The following is an 8,953-nucleotide window of genomic DNA, read 5'->3' as shown; positions in this document are numbered from 1 at the left end:
GCTTTTAGTTTACGACTGCCTATCTCATTTCTTGAGGTGCTAAAATGGCAGGGCAGTACAAAACCCCCCCAAATGACCCCATTTTGGAAAGTAGACCCCCTAAGGAAATTGATAAGTGGCATGTTGAGCCCATTGAATATTTTATTTTTTTGCCTCAAGCGATTGAATAATGACAAAAAAAAAAATTTTTTTTTTTTTTACACAAAGTTGTCACTAAATGATATATTGCTCACACATGCTATGGGTATATGTGAAATGACACCCCAAAATAAATTCTGCTGCTTCTCCTGAGTACGGGGATACCACATATGTGGGACTTTTTGGGAGCCTAGCCGCGTACGGGGCCCCGAAAACCAAGCACCGCCTTCAGACTTTCTAAGGGCGTAAATTTTTGAGTTCACTTCTCACTACCTATTACAGTTTTGAAGGCCATAAAATGCCAAGATGGCACAAAACCCCCACAAATGACCCCATTTTAGAAAGTAGACACCCCAAGCTATTTGCTGAGAGGCATGTTGAGTCCATGGAATATTTTATATTTTGCCACAAGTTGCGGGAAAATTACAAACTTTTATTTTTTTTTTTTCACAAAGTTGTCACTAAATGATATATTGCTCACGCATGCCATGGGCATATGTGAAATGACACCCCAAAATAAATTCTGCTGCTTCTCCTGAGTACGGGGATACCACATATGTGGGACTTTTTGGGAGCCTAGCCGCGTACGGGGCCCCGAAAACCAAGCACCGCCTTCAGGCTTTCTAAGGGCGTACATTTTTGAGTTCACTTCTCACTACCTATTACAGTTTTGAAGGCCATAAAATGTCAAGATGGCACAAAACCCCCACAAATGACCCCATTTTAGAAAGTAGACACCCCAAGCTATTTGCTGAGAGGCATGTTGAGTCCATGGAATATTTTATATTTTGCCACAAGTTGCGGGAAAATTACAAACTTTTTTTTTTTTTCACAAAGTTGTCACTAAATGATATATTGCTCACGCATGCCATGGGCATATGTGAAATGACACCCCAAAATAAATTCTGCTGCTTCTCCTGAGTACGGGGATACCACATATGTGGGACTTTTTGGGAGCCTAGCCGCGTACGGGGCCACGAAAACCAAGCACCGATTTCAGGCTTTCTAAGGGCGTTACAGTTTTGAAGGCCATAAAATGCCAAGATGGCACAAACCCCCCCCCCCCAAATGACCCCATTTTGGAAAGTAGACACCCCTAAATTTAGGGGTACACTAGTGAGACTAGGTAATAAATGGCGGGTGCCCTGAAACTATAAAAAAATAACTAACCAACCAGCGTCACCTGTAACAGTTATATGGTGATCACTGGTGAAAGGGTTAACTAGGGGGCAATCAGGGGGCTTTATGCGGTAGTATATGGGGGTCCCTGGCGCTATAAAAAGCTGCGGCGAACCTAAATACCTACCTGCCTAACTAGCGTCACCTGTGACACTAATACAGCGATCAGAAAAACGATCACTTATTAGGCTGGGTTCACACTGGAGCGATGCGGGAACGCCACGAATCCACGGCGGGTTCCCGCATCGCATGCCTCCCGGCGGCAGTTCACACTGCCCTATGCGAACTGCTGGGAGTGTCAGTGAAATGTTAATGACACCCCCAGATCAGTTCGCATATCGCAGTGCGATCTGCAAACTTGGATCGCATGGTGTGAACACCCATGCGATCCGATTCTGCTGCGGACCAAAAAAAGGGTCCCGTGCGAGTTTGCGGCGGGTGCCACGCGAATTCAGCCATACTATCTGTATGGCTGAACTCAAATCGCACAGAGATCGGATGTGATTTGCACTGCAGTGCGGTGCGAATCACATCCGTTCTCATAAACCGCTGCAATGTGAACCCAGCCTTAGTGACACTGGCGACGGGGGGTGATCACGGGGTTAAACCTTTATTGGGGGGGTTAGGGGGGTACCTTAGAACTAAAGGGGGCTAACCCTAACTGCCCTAACAGTTATTACAGTCACAAATGACACCCGCCGGGTGATCAGGGGGTTAAACCTTTATTAGGTAATAAATGGCGGGTGCCCTGAAACTATAAAAAAATAACTAACCAACCAGCGTCACCTGTAACAGTTATATGGTGATCACTGGTGAAAGGGTTAACTAGGGGGCAATCAGGGGGCTTTATGCGGTAGTATATGGGGGTCCCTGGCGCTATAAAAAGCTGCGGCGAACCTAAATACCTACCTGCCTAACTAGCATCACCTGTGACACTAATACAGCGATCAGAAAAATGATCGCTTATTAGGCTGGGTTCACACTGGAGCGATGCGGGAACGCCACAAATCCGCGGCGGGTTCCCGCATCGCATGCCTCCCGGCGGCAGTTCACACTGCCCTATGCGAACTGCTGGGAGTGTCAGTGAAATGTTAATGACACCCCCAAATCAGTTCGCATATCGCAGTGCGATCTGCAAACTCGGATCGCATGGTGTGAACACCCATGCGATCCGATTCTGCTGCGGGCCAAAAAAAGGGTCCCGTGCGAATTTGCGGCGGGTGCGGCGGGTGCGATGCGAATTCAGCCATACTATCTGTATGGCTGAACTCGAATCGCACAGAGATCGGATGTGATTTGCACTGCAGTGCGGTGCGAATCACGTCCGTTCTCATAAACCGCTGCAATGTGAACCCAGCCTTAGTGACACTGGCGACGGGGGGTGATCACGGGGTTAAACCTTTATTGGGGGGGTTAGGGGGGTACATTAGAACTAAAGGGGGCTAACCCTAACTGCCCTAACAGTTATTACAGTCACAAATGACACCAATGCAAAAAAAAAAAAAATAAATGACATTGGTGTCACTGTGACTGGGGGGCAGGGGTAATTGGGGGGGGTGATCGGGTGGGTGTGAGTGTGCCTGGCATGTTCTACTGTGTAGTGACGTGTTGGTGCAACTCACCGATCCTCTCTCCTCAGTGTCGGAACGGAAAATACCGACACGGAGGAGAGAATACATCACTTCCTCTCCTGTGTTTACATTACAGGAGAGGAAGTGATGTCACGAAGGATTTCTATTCGTCGGGAGCGATCGCGAGGGGGTGGCCATGAATGAATGGCCGCCCCCTCGTCCGGGATCGCTCCCGAACGAATACCGACCGCCGCAGGCACCGGGCGGGGGCCCGATCGGGCCCCCGACCCGCAGGAAGGCAGGGACGTACATGTACGCCCTTATGCCTGCCCGTGCCATTCTGTCGACGTACATCGTCGTGCGCCGGTCGGGAAGTGGTTAACCACTTTAAACAAAAAGAGCGACAATTTTGAAAAAAATGCATTTTTTTTACTTTTTGCTATAATAAATACCACCAAAAACATTTTTTTTCCTCAGGCCGATACCTATTCTACATATTTTTGAGAAAAAAAAATCACAATAAGCATATATTGATTGGTTTGCACAAAAGTTATAGGATCTGCAAAATAGGGGATAGTTTTATGGAATTTTTATTAATATTTTTTTTTTTTTACTAGTAATGGCAGCGGTCAGCGATTTTTATCACGACTGCGACATTATGGCTGACATGTTGGACAATTTTGACACATTTTTGGGACCATTGCCATTAATACAGCAATCAGTGTGATTAAAATTGCATTGATTACTCTAAAAATGTCACTGGCGGTGAAGGGGTTAACACTAGGGGGCAGTGAAGGGGTTAATATGTATCCTAGTATGTGTTCTAACTGAAGGGGGGATGGGACTGTGCAGGGAAACTAACAGATCGCTGTTCATAATCTGTCAGTTCACTGCTCAGAGAACTGGAAACTATGTGTTTACACACACAGCTCCCGGTTTTCCGTGTGTCCCGAGCGATTGCGGGAGCCCGGTGGCGTTCGAGACCACCGGGCACTCACATCAGCTAGGAGAGCAGGCAAGGGTTGTGTGCGCACCCCCTAGTGGCCGTTTATGCTACCAACAAAGCATAATGGTGATTTGCGCAGCCAAGCCATACTGCCGCAGTACAACTGCGGCTGCGGGTCGGCATGCGGTTAAATCTTCGACATTTTGAACCCAATCCTTTTGTGCCTTTCAGGTGCTACCATCTGGAGGGAGAGTTGGATAGCAGCACAGCATGTTAGACATACATCAATAAAAATGTTGTATGATCACAAGAACGCTCACAAGCTTTGTGTTATTTTATTATTCAACTGCATACAATACACCACAAAACTTATATGTTACAAAAAATTCTGGGATACAACTAACAATTTTCATAATGTGAAATTAATCTATTGCCTTAAGCTGCCATGGGAGATGTCCTGTGGGAAACATGAAGTAGGGTGCAAATTAGTACCTGATATGTGATCTTTGCTTGTTTCCCCGACTTGCAGTCAAAGGGACCGTTTGCATGTTGTCCATTAAAGAGTCCTCAAAAAAGGAACTGTTACGCTGCCGAACAAAGTTGTGCAAGTCACATGCAGCTTTAACAGCAGTGATAGCATTTTGCATATGTAACACAATGGGAGTATGCAAAAATCACCACTTGTTAGAAAGTATGCCAAATGCACACTTTACAACTCTTGTGTGCTCTTGTCAGGCGATAATTAAAAATCCTCTTCTGTAAACCTAGAGCGTCACCTGAATAGGGCCTTAGCAGATGCTCACCTAGGGCAAAGGCTTCATCACCTACAAATGCACTGGGCAGAGCAAGGCTATTTGTTCTCAGCAGTAGACAGTTTAGAGAAACCTATCTGTGCGCAACATCTATCCATATAAAAAAATGGCTAAAAATGCTTTAGTCAGAGCAGCTACCATATGACCAGATATCAATTAAGTGGAAGCAAAACCTTGTATGAGCCACAGCAAGTAAAACAAAAGAAAAATATTTATGTTTTTTATAATTTGCTATCACGGTCTGTTGGCTTAAAGGAGTTGTAAAGGCAGAAGGGTTTTTATCTTAATGCATGGGAGCCATTGGCTCCAATGGCTGTCAATTAAAGTCAGTCAGCCAACCATGTCTGAATGAATACACGGAGTAGCATTATACCATAATGTGTCTGTATGCACCGCATACTATGAAAGACTTAACTGCACACCGAATGCCCCAGCACAGAGCTGTCAGGGCTCCCCGATGCTGCCGTCTTCACCTGGCCTTCCTTTCAGGTTTCTGGGCTCCGGCTGTATGAAAGGCTGGGGCCGTAATATCACTGTTGGCCTGCACAGGAGCCCTAGCGCAGAGCTCTGAAGGTGCGGCATGGGTACGCTGTCCCTTCAGGGTGCATATGTCCATGATGGGATGTGTCAATATCTCACTAAACAATGCAGGTTTAGGAGATATTTACTGTACCAAGTAAGCCTTATTATAGGATCACCTGTAGGTACAAGTTCAAAAGTAGAGATTACTTCCACTTTAACCACTTGCGGACCACCCACCATACATATACTGCAGCTGGGCAGCCGCTCTGTGCCAAATCACGTACCTAGTACATGATCTGACACTTCCGGGTCTGAGATGCGGGCCGCCAGCGACCCTCTCCCACTGTGATCACACACAACGGAAACCCAGCAGTGGGTACCAAAGACACGATGTCTGCCGGAACACGCCAATCATTTGTTACACAGGGAGAATGGCAGTTTACCTATGTAAACAAGGAAAATTGTCGTTCTAACAGAAGGGATGGTTTTGAACCTGTTTTCCATCAAAAGCAGGGACTTGGTTCCATGCCTTCCCCTAGTACAAGCACCTCCCACACAGTAGTAAAGCACAGGCTAGGAACACAGTTAACAATTTGATTGTGTCTGATGTTAACCCCTTCCCAACCAGCATCATTAGTACAGTGACAGTGCATATATTTTTTTAGCACAAATCAATTAGTGTCACTGGTTCCCAAAAAGTGCAAGCCAGGGTGGAGCTAGTACAGGATGTCACAACACACCTTCCAGTAGTCAGCAGGCGCAAGCCGCCGCTGTTTTTTTTCCATTTAAGATGTATCTGTTCATCTGTGATGCAGCTCTTGTATTGGGGGTTTTTAATAAAGGAATTTGTTATACTTATCTACTGCACCATGGAGCTCCTTCTCTTTATCTTTTAACCCATCTCCTACAAGTTCTAACCCCCCCCTCCAAACGGAAGTGCTACAAAGTTTTTTTGTTTTTTTTGGAAGCCGTGATTTATCTTTGGAAGCCTTGATTAATCAGTGGAGGAGAGAATCAGATGGATGGATGTCTAAGCCCTTGTACACACGGTCGGAGAATCCGTCGGAATGTGTCCTATCGGACCGCGTCCTCGGATAATCCGACTGTGTGTGATATGCATCGGACTGATTCCGTTGGAATATCCGTCGGACCCAATTTTCCAACATGTTGGAAATATTTCCCGACCAACTGGGCCGGTCGGACATACTCCGATCATGTGCAGCGATTTTTGATCGGACCAAGTGCCACGCATGCTCAGATCAAATTCCTACATCAAAGCTATTGGCTACTAGCCTGAATGTAGTCCCATCGTAACGAAATTACGTCATCACGTTCTGAAAGATCGGATTTTTCGACAACTTAGTGCGACCGTGAGTATGCAACAGTTTCGGACAAGATCCGACGGATTTGGTTGTCGACATCTCCGACCGTGTGTACAGGGGCTAAGGGTGCTGTCCCTGCTTTAGTGATACCTCCTGTCTGTGCTGGTCTGATCTCCGTGATAGAAATCCTATATGTCCGGTAAGCGGCCATCTGATATTTAAAATTCCGTAAACACAGGGTGGGTTCTTGCTGTAAGAAGGATTTCGGGTGGTTCTGTCCAAGGACTTAATTCAATTTACTTTATTGTATTGACTCTTTTTTTGTTTTCTTTTGTATTCTTTTGTTGGACATTTAATTTATTCATTTCTTCACCTCACGGTGGTAGATTAACTCAGGTGCACATTTGACACTTTGTATCTTGTGAATTTATACATTGTATCTTTTTGGTAGCGCATCTACACTAAATTGATAAAGAACTTCGATTTTTTTACTTTTTTTTTATTGGATGTGTATTACAGCAGAAAGTAAAAGAAAAAAAATTTCAAAATTGTCGGTCTTTTTTGGTTTAGAACGCAAAAAATAAAAAGCGCAGAGGTGATCAAATACCACCAAAAGAAAACTCTATATGTGAGAAAAAAAGAACATACATTTTATTTGGGTACAGCCAGTATTGTGTTTTGGCCTAGGCAGACAAGGGACCTAGGGAGCCCCTGCTTAAAAAAGCCCCTCCCCCCCACCACCCAACCCAACTGTTTGCATTGATTTCATTATGTGCATCTGGCTGTACCCAAATAAAATGTATGTTCTTTTTTTCTCACATATAGAGTTTTCTTTTGGTGGTATTTGATCACCTCTGCGCTTTTTATTTTTTGCGTTCTAAACCAAAAAAGACCGACAATTTTGAAATTTTGAAATTTTTGAGAAAACCCAATGTAGCACCAATATTTAAAAAGGGTCCAAAATATATACCTGGGAATTACAGACCAGTTAGCCTAACATCAATAGTATGTAAACTCTTGGAGGGGATAAGGGACTATATACAATATTTTAGTAATGGTAACGGTATCATTAGCAGTAATCAGCATGGATTCATGAAGAATCGTTCTTGCCAAACCAATCTATTAACCTTCTATGAGGAGGTGAGTTGCCATCTAGATATAGGAAGGACCGTAGACGTGGTGTATCTGGATTTTGCGACGGCTAAGATAGAATATGAAAGACACTTAGTGGAGGAGAGCAAAAAAAATCCCAAGAAATTCTTCAATTATGTAAACAGTAAAAAAGGGAGGACAGACCATATTGGCCCCATAAAGAATGAGGAAGGACATCTGGTTACAAAGGCTGGGGAGATGGCGAAGGTATTGAATTTATTCTTCTCCTCAGTCTTCACGAGGGAATCCGGGGACTTCAGTAACCAAAACTGCAGTGTTTATCCTTATGACACATCACAGGAAGCACCTCCACGGTTAACAGAGGACAGAATTAAAATTAAACTTGGTAACCTTAACCTGGACCAGATGGCTTGCACCCAAGGGTACGCAGGGAACTTGGTCAAGTAATTGCCAGACCATTGTTCCTAATTTTTACTGACAGTCTACTGACTGGAATGGTACCAGCTGATTGGAGAAAAGCCAATGTAGCACCAATATTTAAAAAGGGGTCAAAATACATCCCTGGAAATTACAGACCAGTTAGCCTAACATCAATAGTATGTAAACTCTTGGAGGGGATGATAAGGGACTATATACAATATTTTAGTAATGAGAACGTATCATTAACAGTAATCAACATGGATTCATGAAGAATCGTTCTTGCCAAACCAATCTACTAACCTTCTAGGAGGAGGTGAGTTGCCAGCTAGATAAAGGAATGCCCGTAGATGTGGTGTATCTGTATTTCGCAAAAGCATTTGACACAGTTCCCCATAAATGTTTACTGTATGAAATAAGGTCATTTGGCATGGACCATAGGGTGAGTACATGGATTGAAAACTGGCCACAAGGGCGAGCTCAGAGGGTGGTGATAAATGGGGAGTTCTCAGAATGGTCAGGGGTGGGTAGTGGGGTCCCCAAGGCTTCTGTGCTGGGACCAATCCTATTTCAATTGTTCATAAACGACCTGGAGGATGAGGTAAACAGTTCAATCTCTGTATTTGCGGGCGATACTAAGCTAAGCAGGGCAATAACTTCTCTGCAGGACAAACATCTGAACAAATTCATGGGGTGGGCAACTACATGGCAAATGAGGTTCAATGTAGAAAAATGTAAAATAATGGATTTGGGTGGCAAAAGTATGAATGCAATCTATACACTGGGGGAGAACCTCTGGGGGAATCTAGGATGGAAAAGGACCTGGGGGTCCTAGTAGATGAGCTCAGCAATGGCATGCAATGCCAAGCTGCTGCTAACAAAGCAAACAGAATATTGGCATGCATTAAAAGGGGGATCAACTCCAGAGATAAA

This window comes from Lithobates pipiens, unplaced genomic scaffold, assembly GCF_037356315.1.
Source record: "Lithobates pipiens isolate NorthernLeopardFrog02 unplaced genomic scaffold, aLitPip1_a1.2 Scaffold_16, whole genome shotgun sequence".
In the NCBI taxonomy this organism is placed as follows: Eukaryota; Metazoa; Chordata; class Amphibia; order Anura; family Ranidae; genus Lithobates; species Lithobates pipiens.
Note: the sequence above shows the minus strand (reverse complement) of the source record.